Here is a 13,199-nt window from a genome sequence, read left to right as displayed (position 1 = left end):
AGGCCCTGGAGGCCGGAAGGGGCTGGCAGGGGCCCCCGCGTCACAGTGGGGGGAATGGAGGGGGGGAAATTGAGGTAGTGCGTGATGCTGCTGCCTTGGCCACCATCTGCTGATTCCTAGCCAAGTTGAGTCCCAGCTTGACAGGCTGCTGACTCACTAACATAGTTAGCTGAGTTTTTATGTAGCCTTTTCACCGGCCCAGCCAGGCTGGAAAGTCTGAGGCGAAGGGGAGAAGGCCATCTGCCCTCCCTTTCTAAACTTTAATAGAATATTTGGATGGTACTTGGCGAAAAAAAAAATCTGTCCTCCCTAACTTACTGTAGCCAGGTCTGTTGTTTATTGCCAGCACTTAAGAGTGTCTGCACATAGGAGGTTGCTCAGCACACACAGGACAAAAAGAAGAGGTGGAAGAAAGTCGATATTAGGGACCAATCTCCCAAAATTCACGCTAAAGCTCTAACTCCAAATAGCTATGTATATGGCTGTATTTGGGAGTAAGGTCTTTAAAGAAGTGATTATATTGAAATGGGATACTTAGACGAAAACTAAGCACCATATACTGGCCTTGGTCCTTCTTGAGCATAGCAAGCACAGGTGCTGCAATGGGGCCCTTGCCTGTGCTAAATATTTCTGACCAGATGTCCACATGATTCACCTCTTCCTCAGTGATCTGATGATCAGATGGAGGAATCTTGCTAAAGGAATCAAAAAAACCTGGCCTTTTCTCCTATGAGGATTTACATCAAGCACTTGACTTTATTATTATTATTATGGTTTTTTGAGACAGGGTTTCTCTTGGCTGTCCTGGAACTCTCTTTGTAGACCAGGCTGGCCTCCTGAGTGCTGGGATTAAAGGCATGTGCCACCACCGGCCGCCCAAGTACTCGACTTTGAAACAGCTATACAGTTAGAGTCTGGTTACTTGTGTACTAGGCCTAATTGCTAAGATGATGGAACTATCTAAGATCACAGAGTAAGTTTTGTTTAATCACATTTAACCTCGCCTCTATAAATTCCAGAGCCCAATGTTAGAATCATTTGGACTTTCAGTCAGGAATGGTAGCAATGTTAGCACCAGAGAGATGGAGGAAGCCTGGGCTACACAGGTCTGTCTCAAAAAAAAAAAGGTGCAAGTTGCAAAAAACTACAAATGTCATTTTCCATTCTTTTGAGACCGGGTCTCATTGTATATGTAGAACAGAATGTCCTTAAACTCAGAGGCTCCTGCAGTCTCTGTGTGCTGGGATTAAAGGTGTGGACTGGCACATCCGGCTTCCCCTGTTTTGTTTAATAGAGGGTTTCTCTGTGTAACTGCCCTGGCTGTCTTGGAACTGGCTTTGTAGACCAGGCTGGCCTCAAACTCACAGAGATCCATCTGCCTCTGCCTCTGCCTCTTCAGTGCTGGGATTAAAGGCGTGCGCCACCACCAATCAGGACCCTTGCCACTTTTAATTACACTCTGAGAAGTACATCTGTTGATGGGTCTCTCTCTCTCTCTCTCTCTCTCTCTCTCTCTCTCTCTCTCTCTCTCTCTCTCTCTCAAAGCCTACAGCACCCGGTATTCCCAGGCGGTCTCCCATCCAAGTACTAACCAGGCTCAACCCTGCTTAACTTCCGAGATCAGACGAGATAGGACACATTTAGGGTAATATGGCTGTAGATTGTTGATGAGTTTCTCAGTCTCAATTCTATTCTTGTTTTTTAATTGGATATTCCTTCACTGAGGGCAGGAGCTGTAGGATGTTTAACAATATTTCTGGTCTCCAATATCAACATCTTTGATTTCTTCCTCCACTCATGACAACCAAAACTATCTCCAGACACTGCCAAATGTCCACAGTAGAGAAGTATTGTGAGATGATTATACCTTATTCCTCTGTCATTTAGTCTCCTTTCCTATAGAGAGGATGTTAAGAAGCTAATGTTTACAGAAGGGTTATTTAAAATAAGCCTACTTTTAGCCAGGTGTTGGTGGCACACACCTTTAATCGCAGCACTCAGGAGGCAGAAACAGGTGGATCTCTGTGAGTTCCAGGACAGCCTGGTCTACAAAGCGAGTTCCAGGACAGCCAGAACTGTTACACTGAGAAGCCCTGTCTCAAATAACCAAAAAAGGGCCTCCTTTTAAATTTCTATATATTATTACTGGAATGGGGATATTGTGGTGCTCAGAGGACAATTTTGTGGAGTTGGTTCTCTTTGCTACACTGACACGGGCTTCCAGGACTGACCTTAGTTTACCAGGCTTTCCTGGTAGGTGATTTTACCTGCTGAGCCACCGTGCAGGTCTAAATAAGCCCGTTTTGAAGTGAAGCTATTTGCTCTGGGTAGCCACACAACTATCCCTCTGCTGTGACTTCCACAACAACAAGACAGAGACTGGGTAATGGCTTGCTTCAAGATCTGAGATGTACTGTCTCTTGGTTGTGTTGTTTTGTATTCAGGGTCTCACTATGTAACCCAGGCTGACCTGGAACTATGTAGCCCAGCTTCCCTCCAAACTTGCAGCAATCCTCCTGCCTCAGCCTCATACATGCTAGAATTATAAGTGTGAACTACCAGGCCTAGCTACTACTTTTAATCAGTTTTGAAGGCTCTAACTCTAAGATCAAAGTAGAGGCAAGTCTGGTTTCTTCTGAGGTCTCTATGGCCTATAGGTGGCTAGGAAAATGTTCCTTTATGACTAGGTGCTAACTGCCTTCATAGGTCTTGTTTTTGAGATAGGGTCTCACTATGTAGCCCGGGCTAGCCTTTAACTCACATACTTACCTTCTTCTGTCTCTTCAGTGCTGGGATTAAAAGTCTGTATCACCACGCCCGATTTATTGTCATTTTTCTGAGTTATACTCTCTGATCTTAGATAGTTCCATCATGTTTGTAAACTTTAGTTTTCTCATCACAGAAATCATTGCAGAATGTTAGGAGTTAAGCAATTAGGCTTACTACACAAGTAATAACGTGTACAACTGTACAGCTACATGTTTAAAAGTCAAGTAGTTGGGTGGTGGTGGCACACGCCTTTAATCCTAGTACTTAGGAGGCAGAGGTGGGTCTCTGTGAGTCAAGGCCAGCCTGGTCTACAAAGAGAGTTCCAGGACAGCCAAGAGAAACCCTGTCTCAAAAAACCATAATAATAATAATAAAGTCAAGTGCTTGATGTAAATCCTCATAGGAGAAAGGGCCAGATTTTTTTGATTCCTTTAGCAAGGTTCCTCCATCAGATCACTGAGGAAGAGGTGAATCATGTGGACATCTGGTCAGAAATATGTAGCATAGGCAAGGGCCCCATTGCAGCACCTGTGCTTGCTATGCTTAAGAAGGACCAAGGCCAGTATATGGTGCTTAGTTTTTGTCAACTTGGCAGAAACTAGAGCTACCAAGGAAGGGAGAATTTTAACTGAGGCATTATTGCCATTAGATTGGCCTGTGGACATGTGTTTGTGGGGGCGTTTTGATTAACAATTGATGTGGGACCAGGCAGCTCACTGTGAGCTGTGCCACCTGGGCAGGTGATCTTGAACTCATAAGAAAGCAGGCTGAGCAAGCCCTAGAGAACAAACCAGTAAGAAGCATTCATTCTTCCATGGTCTTGGCTGCAGCTCTTGCTCTGACTTTCCCACTATGGTGACTGTGATCAGGACTTTAAGCCAAATAAACTTTTCCCTCCTCAAGTTGCTTTTGGTCATGGAGTTTATTACAACAGATAGCAAACTAGAACAGATGGTATGACAAAGAATCAGAAATCCAGGGAACAGCTTGGGAGAGAGTAGACCAAAATTAAAGATGTAAAGAGACCAGATCACTCAGTTGGTTTTAAACAGATCATTTTGGCTTGTGTGTTAAGAATGGCTGGCTGTATTGGACAAAGGTAGAAATAGAAATCAGGCATGCTATACTGCGATTGTCCAAGCAAGACAGCTGTGGTGGTTTCAAATAGGGCAGCTTCTTTGGGGATGATGACATATTCTAAAACTAGGCTATCATTATGGCCATGCAACTGTATACATGTGCTAAAAACACTGGATTGTAAATTTTAAATGGGTAAACTTTATGGTATGTGAATTGTATCTCAACAAAAGTATCTTAAAAAGAACTGAAAGCCGAGTGTGGTGATACATGCCTGTAATTCCAGCACTTTAGATGCAACAGGCAGGACGATTGATGCAAGTTTGGGGACAGGATAGTTTACATTCTCATTTGCTGACCAACCAAAGCCACAGAGTAAAGTCCTGCTTCTACAATCCAAAACAAAACCAAACTAAAACACCTCTAACCCTTCCCAACAAGCATTTTTTATTTAAAAAATAAAAAGAAATGAGAGAATGGATTTCAGTAAGGAAAAATGATGGACAAATACTATAAGGATTTAAGTATATTTAGAAAACAGAACTTGTCTGGCGGTGATGGCACACGCCTTTAATCCCAGCACTCGGGAGGCAGAGGCAAGTGGATCTTTGTGAGTTTGAGGCCAGCCTGGTCTAGTTCCTGCCAGGAGGTGCTGCTCTAAAAAATTTGACAAAGTTTCTCTTTTCCCTCTTGGACTCTGGAACTCACGAGGTGCAGACCTGGGAGCGGAGGACACAGTCAGGTGTCGTGGGGACGCGAAAACTCCCCGGAGCCTCCATCTCCACGCCCGGAGGCCTGGGAAAGTCAGCAGTGGCGGAAACCACAGCCCGGTGGCCCTGGAACCTCCCAGGCTTATGCTTTTGTCAGGTGTTACTCGCCATTTATTTTTGTTCCATGAAAAGTTCCTGGTGCTTTCTGAAGAATCAAAACAAAGAGCTCTGAATGGTGGAGAGGAGCAGTAGCATAGGATCCAGTATATTTCCTTCCTGAAGAAACTGGAAGAGGCTGACGCAGCGGATGCGGGATAGTCCAAGCATGAAGCAGTGAAGCCCACACTGAGAGCAGATTAAATCAAGTAGGTTTTTTGGGGCCAGGCCTCCAGAGTGGTAGGCCTTTTATTGGTGAGGTCCCTGGCGAACGGGGAGCCTGGTCCTGGTCCTGAAGACCATTCTGAGTGGTGAGAGGGATCTTGGCCCATGGCAGTAACCCAGCAGGGAAACCTGATTCTGTATTAAAAGACCCATTAGATAGCACTGATAGGGGGAGATGGGCAGATGCCAAGGCAAGAATTCACCCAACAATCTGAAAAACAACATGAAAACACCAGGATCCAATGATCTTACAACAGAAGGACTTGAACACCCTAACACAGAAGAAGAGGAAAAAATTGACTTTATGAAATCAATAGAGTCCCTTAAACAACATGTAAAAACACCCTTATAGAAAGGGATGAGAAGTATAGCAAAAGGTTTGAAGAAATGAGTAAATACGCAAACGATACCCTGGGAAACCAAGAAAAAATGATCAAACAGGTAATGAAAACAGTTCAAGAATTGAAAACTGAAATGGAAGCAAGGAAGAAAACACAAACTGAGGACCAGCTGGATATGGAAAATCTAGGTCAACGAGCAGAGACTACAGAAACATGCATAATCAATAGAATACAAGAGATAGAAGAAAGAATCTCAGATTCTGAAGACACCATAGAGAAAATAAACACACTGATCAAAGAAAACAGCAAAGCCAACAAATTTTCATCACAAAACATTCAGGAAATATGGGACACAATAAAAAGACCAAACCTAAGAATAATAGGGATAGAAGAAGGAGAAGAGTCACAGCTCAAAGGCCCAGAAAATATTTTTAACAAAATTATGGAAGAAAACTTTCCCAACATAAAGAAAGATATTCCTTTGAATATTCAAGAAGCATACAGAACACCAAACAGACTGGATCAAAAAAATCCCCTCGCCATATAATAATCAAAACACAAAATATACAGATTAAAGAAAGAATATTAAGAGCTGCAAAGGAAAAAGGCCAAGTAACTTATAAAGGTAAACCGATCAGACTTACACCTGACTTCTCTATGGAAACTATGAAAGCCAGAAGGTCCTGGATCGAGGTACTGCAGATACTAAGAGACCATGGATGAAAACCCAAACTACTATACCCAGTCAAGCTATCATTCACTATCAATGGAGAAAACAAGACATTCCAGGATAAGAACTGTAGAGAGCTGCGGGGAGCGCACCTGAGGGTGCTGGCTCCCGCCCTCCGCAATCCCGAAAGCGAGTGCTCTCTATGATAATCAATGATCATGCAATGATTATCAGCTGCCTGCATATGCGTGAACCTATGGGCAGTGCCCACCTGGCAATCTGGGTTTGGCAGCCTGTGCCTTTTTAAGGGCTGGGAGAGATTTGCCCAGAGAGAGAGAGGGAGAGAAGAGAAGGAGAAAGATTGCTGTGAATAAAGTCCTGAATAACACTGCAGTGAGAAAAGCTCTGGGTGTTGCCTCATCCTTGCAGGCTGAGGGTGGACGTGACAAAGAACAAATTTAAACAATACGTAGCGACAAATCCAGCCCTACAGAAAGTAATAGAAGGAAATTCACAACCCAAGGAATCCAACATTGCCAACACTGTCTACAATAACTCAGGCATCTAGTGACCCTTCACCAGCACAACTCAAAGAAGGGAGACACACAAACTCTACTTCCAAAAACAATAAGAATAACCGGAGTAAACAACCACTGGTCATTAATATCACTTAATATTAATGGTCTCAATTCACCTGTAAAAAGGCACAGGCTAAGAGATTGGATACGAAAACAGGATCCAAAATTGTGCTGTTTACAAGAAACACATCTCAACCACAAAGACAAACATCTACTCAGAGTAAAGAGTTGGGAAAAGGTGTTTCAAGCAAATGGTCCTAAGAAAAAAGCAGGTGTGGCCATACTAATTTCTAACACAACTGACTTCAAACTAAAATCAATCAGAAGAGATTGAGATGGACACTTTATACTCATAACAGGAACAATTCATCAGGATGAAGTCTCAATCCTGAATATCTATGCCCCTAATATAAAAGCACCCACTTATGTAAAAGAAATATTACTAAAACTCAAGGCAGACATCAAACCACACACACTAATAGTAGGAGACTTCAACACACCTCTCTCACCAATGGACAGGTCAATCAGACAGAAACCTAATAGAGAATTAAGAGAATTGTTGGAGGTAATGAAGAAATGGACTTAACAGACATCTATAGTACACTCCACCCAAATAAGAAAGAATATACCTTCTTCTCTGCAGCTCATGGAACCTTCTCGAAAATTGACCATATACTCGGAAACAAAGTAAACCTCCATAGATACAAAAAAATATCATTGTCCACCTGTGTCTTATCAGATCACCACGGATTAAAGTTAGAAGCCAACAACAAGGCTACCCCCAGAAAGCCAACAAACTCATGGAAACTGAACAGTCAACTACTGAACAACACCTGGGTCAAGGAAGAAATTAAGAAAGAAATCAAAGTCTTCCTTGAATTTAATGAAAATAAAGAGACAACATACTCAAACCTATGGGACATGATGAAAGCAGTGCTAAGAGGAAAGCTCATAGCACTAAGTGCCCACTTAAAGAAAACAGAGAAAGCATACATTGAGGACTTAACAGCACACCTGAGAGCTCTAGAAAAAAAAAAGAAGCAGACACGCCCAGGAGGAGTAGAAGACTGGAAATAATCAAACTGAGGATAGAAATCAACAAAATAGAAACACAGAAAACAGTCCAAAGAATCAATGAAACAAAAAGTTGGTTCTTGGAGAAAATCAACAAGATCGACAAACCCCTATCGAAACTAATTAAACGACAGAGAGAGAACACGCAAATAAATAAGATCAGAAATGAAAAGGGGGACATAACCACAGACACAGAGGAAATTCAGAGACTCATTAGATCTTACTACAAAAGCCTATATGCCACAAAACTGGAAAATGCAAAACAAATGGACATTTTTTAAGATAAGTATCATATACCAAAGTTAAACGAAGACCAGGTGAACGATCTAAATAGACCCGTTAGTCGCTAAGAGTTAGAAACTGTTATCAAAAATCTCCCTTCCAAAAAAAGCCCAGGACCAGATGGTTTCAATGCAGAATTCTACCAGAACTTCCAAGAAGACCTAATACCTATACTCCTTAATGTATTTCACAATATAGAAAAAGGAGAGTCATTGCCAAATTCCTTTTATGAAGCTACAGTTACCCTGATACCAAAACCACACAAAGACCCAACCAAGACAGAGAATTACAGGCCTATATCACTCATGAACATCGACGCAAAATTCTCAATAAAATACTGGCAAACCGAATCCGAGAACACATTAGAAAAATTATCCATTATGATCAAGTAGGCTTCATCCCAGAGATGCAGGGCTGGTTCAACTTACACAAATCTATCAATATAATCCACCATATAAATAAACTGAAAGAAAAAAAAAACATATGATCATTTCATTAGATGCTGAAAAAGCATTCGATAAAATTAAACACCGCTTTATGATAAAGGTCTTGGAGAGATTAGGGATACAAGGGTCATACCTAAATATAATAAAAGCTATTTACAGCAAGCCGTCAGCTAACATTAAATTAAATGGAGAAAAACTCAAAGCCATCCCACTAAAATCAGGAACACGACAAGGATGTCCACTCTCTCCATACCTCTTCAATATAGTGCTTGAAGTTCTAGCAATAGCAATAAGACAACATAAGGAGATCAAGGGGATTCGTATCGGAAAAGAAGAAGTTAAGCTCTCGTTATTTGCAGATGATATGATAGTATACATAAGCGACCCCAAAAACTCTACCAAAGAACTCCTACAGCTGATAAACACCTTTAGTAATGTGGCAGGATACAAGATCAACTCCAAAAAATCAGTGGCCTTCCTATACACTAAGGATAAGGAAACAGAGAGGGAAATCAGAGAAGCATCACCTTTCACGATAGCCACAAATAGCATAAAATATCTTGGGGTAACCCTGACCAAGGAAGTGAAAGACCTATTCGACAAGAACTATAAGTCTTTGAAGAAAGAAATTGAAGAAGACACCAGAAAATGGAAGGATCTCCCTTGCTCTTGGATTGGGAGGATCAACATAGTAAAAATGGCAATTCTACCAAAAGCAATCTATAGATTCAATGCAATCCCCCATCAAAATCCCATCAAAATTCTTCACAGATCTGGAAAAGACAATAATCAACTTTATATGGAAAAACAAAAAACCCAGGATAGCCAAAACAATCTTATACAATAAAGGATCTTCTGGAGGCATTACCATCCCTGACTTCAAACTCTATTACAGAGCTACAGTATTGAAAACAGCTTGGTATTGGCATAAAAACAGAGAAGTCATCCAATGGAATCGAATAGAAGACCCTGACTTTAACACACAAACCTATGAACACCTGATTTTCGATAAAGGAGCTAAAAGTGTACAATGGAAAAAAGAGAGCATCTTCAACAAATTGTGCTGGCACAACTGGATGTCAATCTGTAGAAGAATGAAAATAGATCCATATCTATCACCATGCACAAAACTCAAGTCCAAATGGATTAAAGACCTCAATATCAGTCTGAACACACTGAACCTGATAGAAGAGAAAGTTGGAAGTACTCTACAGCACATGGGCACAGGAGATCACTTCCTACGTAAAACCCCAGCAGCACAGACACTAAGGGCATCATTGAATAAATGGGACCTCCTGAGACTGAGAAGCTTCTGTAAAGCAAAAGACACTGCCACTAAGACAAAAAGGCAACCCACTGACTGGGAGAAGATCTTCACCAACCCCACAACTGACAAAGGTCTGATCTCCAAAATATATAAAGAACTCAAGAAACTAGACTGTAAAAGGCTAATCAACCCAATTATAAAATGGGGCACTAAGCTGAACAGAGAATCCTCAACAGAAGAAGTTCAAATGGCCAAAAGACACTTAAGGTCATGCTCAACTTCCTTAACGATCAGGGAAATGCAAATCAAGACAACTTTAAGATACCATCTTACACCTGTCAGAATGGCTAAAATCAAAAACACCAATGATAGTCTTTGCTGGAGAGGTTGTGGAGAAAGGGGTACACTCATCCATTCCTGGTGGGAATGCAAACTTGTGCAACCACTTTGGAAAGCAGTGTGGCGGTTTCTCAGGAAATTCGGGATCAACCTACCCCTGGACCCAGCAATACTACTCTTGGGAATATACCCAAGAGATGCCCTATCATACAACAAAAGTATATGCTCAACTATGTTCATAGCAGCATTGTTTGTAGTAGCCAGAACCTGGAAACAACCTAGATGCCCTTCAATGGAAGAATGGATGAAGAAAGTATGGAATATATACATATTAGAGTACTACTCAGCAGTAAAAAAAAATGACTTCTTGAATTTTGCATACAAATGAACGGAAATAGAAAACATTATCATGAGTGAGGTAAGCCAGACCCAAAAAGAGGAACATGGGATGTACTCACTCATATTGTTTCTAGCCATAAATAAAGGACATTGAGCCTATAATTCGTGATCCTAGAGAAGTTAAATAAGAAAGTGAACCCAAAGAAAAACATATAGGCATCCTCCTGAATATTAATCCTCATCAGGCCATGAAAGGAGACTGAGACAGAGACCCACATTGGAACACTGGACTGAAATCTCAAGGTCCAAATCAGGAGCAGAAGGAGAGGGAGCACGAGCAAGGAACTCAGGACCGCGAGGGGTGCACCCACACACTGAGACAATGGGGGTTTTCTATCGGGAACTCACCAAGGCCAGCTGGCCTGGGTCTGAAAAAGCATGGGATAAAACCGGACTCGCTGAACATAGCGGACAATGAGGACTACTGAGAAGTCAGGAACAATGGCAATGGGTTTTTGATCCTACTGCACGTACTGGCTTTGTGGGAGCCTAGGCAGTTTGGATGCTCACCTTACTAGACCTGGATGGAGGTTGGGTGGTCCTTGGACTTCCCACAGGGCAGGGAACCCTGATTGCTCTTTGGGCTGAGGAGGGAGAGGGACTTGACCGGGGGAGGGGGAGGGAAATGGGAGGCGGTGGCGGGGAGGAGGCAGAAATCTTTAGTAAATAATTAATAAAAAAAGAAAAAGAAAAAAAAAGAGCTGGTTCCAGGACAGGCTCCAAAGATACAGAGAAACCCTGTCTTAAAAGACCAGAAAAAGAAAAAATAAAGAAAACAAACTGGCAATGCCATTTTCATAATTGTATGGTTTCATACAACATCCAGAAATGTATAGCTAGAATTAACCAAAGAGCAAATACTGGAGTTTTGCTTATTGGGTACAGTATAAAAACAAAGATGTAAGAAAGTTCAGGAAGCTCTGAGAGAGAAGTTTAGGTGATCGACTTTGAGGTTACAAAGTTCACTCTGGATAGCAAAGGAAATCCAAAGGAGAACTAAGGTAACAAAGGAGAAAGGGGGGGAGGGCTGGAGAGATGGCTCAGCGGTTAAGAGCATTGCCAGCTCTTCCAAAGGTCCTGAGTTCAATTCCCAGCAACCACATGGTGGCTCACAACCATCTGTAATGAGGTCTGGTGCCCTCTTCTGGCCTTCAGGCATACACAGAGACAGAACATTGTATACATAATAAATAAATAAATATAAAAAACCCCAAAGGATAAAGGGGCAGTTCTGGAGCCAACTCTAGTAGTTTTAGACTTCTCCAAGAAAAAGATTACTTCATTTGTGTCTGGCTTGATACTGAGAACATGAAGCTAAGATGATGCATAGCAAAATTATTTTGCACATACTAAATTAGAAATAGTCCTGTTTTAAATTCTATCAGCATAATTTCATAAATACAACTTGGTAAGAAATTTTTATAATAGTCTAGTAATATAACTAAAATAATATGATAAAAGGAACATATATGCTTTACTTGAAAGTTTATTATATAAATTTCCATTTCTTTTAAAGATTACAAAACCTGTTCTTTGACAGGAATACAAGCAATATTGTTCCAGGATTATTCATGGATACATTGGAAAGAGCTTAGATTACACATTAATAGTATGATTTGCAAACTTAAGTAAAACAATTTAAAGTACTCAGTAAAATCTGATCCTCACAAGCATTTCATAACTATGGCAGCAGTGCCAAGCATCTATGCAATTTACCCACCAATAAAAAGTACAACACATAAGAACCCTTGATATGGTACCTTGCTTGGGCTTCTGGCATGCCTTACTAGAGATGAACTAGTATAAAGTAAGATCATATATAACAGTAGAAAAATATTTATGATTTTTTTCTTTTTTAAAAACTGCTTAAGTAGATACCCACCCCATTCCCACTCATGGCCAAAAATGCAAAATAATTACATCTTTTAGGTGTATACCTTCCCTTTTTATTTAGGGTAAAAGTCAAGATAAACTAATACATGTATATGATATTGAGTTACACACTCATCACTCATAATCATTAAGGACACTAATGACTGGCAATACTTCAAAACCTTCTTTAAATAAAAAACCCAAGTTTTATATGGTAAACTACACTTACAGAAACACAACCCAAGTCTTTATCCTCATGCCCTTGCTTTGTACTTAAAAGTTCTACTTTAAATACTTGTTTGAAAAACTCAGTACACAGTACATCCAGTACTATAATAATATAGGAATAAAGATGTTCACTTTCATTGGACATCGAACTAATCTACTTAGAGAGAATTATTATAGTGACTCTCTTCTCAAATACATTTCCATATACTGTATTTAAATGGTGCTAGAAGACATTTTCTTGAGGTTCATACATCTGGACTTAAATCTCTAAGTTTTCCTTTCCACTAATCTCTAGTCAAAACAGCATACGCCTTGCTAGTTGCTCTGGGAAGTCATGATATTTCAACAGCTTATCATGCAGTTCAAGGTTATATGGCAAAACAATGAGGAAAGTGCCTTAAGAGGTAGGAAGTAGGCTCTCATCCCAACCCTTGCTATGCCCATTATGAACAGGTAAAAGACTGGAATAAAAGTGGGAAATATGAGACCTATAGTGACATTAGGTTTAAGAAAATTAAGTTGACTTAATTACTAAAATTTTTTGTGAACTGTCACTTTGGAACCAGTTACAAGTGACTTAGCAACACAGCAGTGTTGTGTTACAGTTAGAACACAGCAGTGTCAAAAACAAAGCACACTGTAGATACAAATTTTTCTTGGCCATCCATATTTGGGCATTATCACTGTGTAGATTCTTCAGTGGAAAAAGTGGTTAGGTGTGGCTCTGTAGAATACCACAGTCTCAAGAAACTGAATTCATTCCTTC

The 13,199-nt window shown here is 40.8% G+C and overlaps 1 pseudogene; it reads right to left on the bottom strand.

The window, feature by feature from the left end:
- Nucleotides 1-1,543: 1,543 nt before the first annotated feature.
- LOC142841910 (5S ribosomal RNA) lies at nt 1,544-1,662 on the bottom strand (annotated as a pseudogene).
- Nucleotides 1,663-13,199: the final 11,537 nt, after the last annotated feature.

Source organism: Microtus pennsylvanicus, chromosome X, assembly GCF_037038515.1.
Source record: "Microtus pennsylvanicus isolate mMicPen1 chromosome X, mMicPen1.hap1, whole genome shotgun sequence".
Classification (NCBI taxonomy): Eukaryota; Metazoa; Chordata; class Mammalia; order Rodentia; family Cricetidae; genus Microtus; species Microtus pennsylvanicus.
The sequence above is the reverse complement of the archived record's forward strand: the minus strand, read 5'-3'. Positions and strand labels throughout refer to the sequence as shown.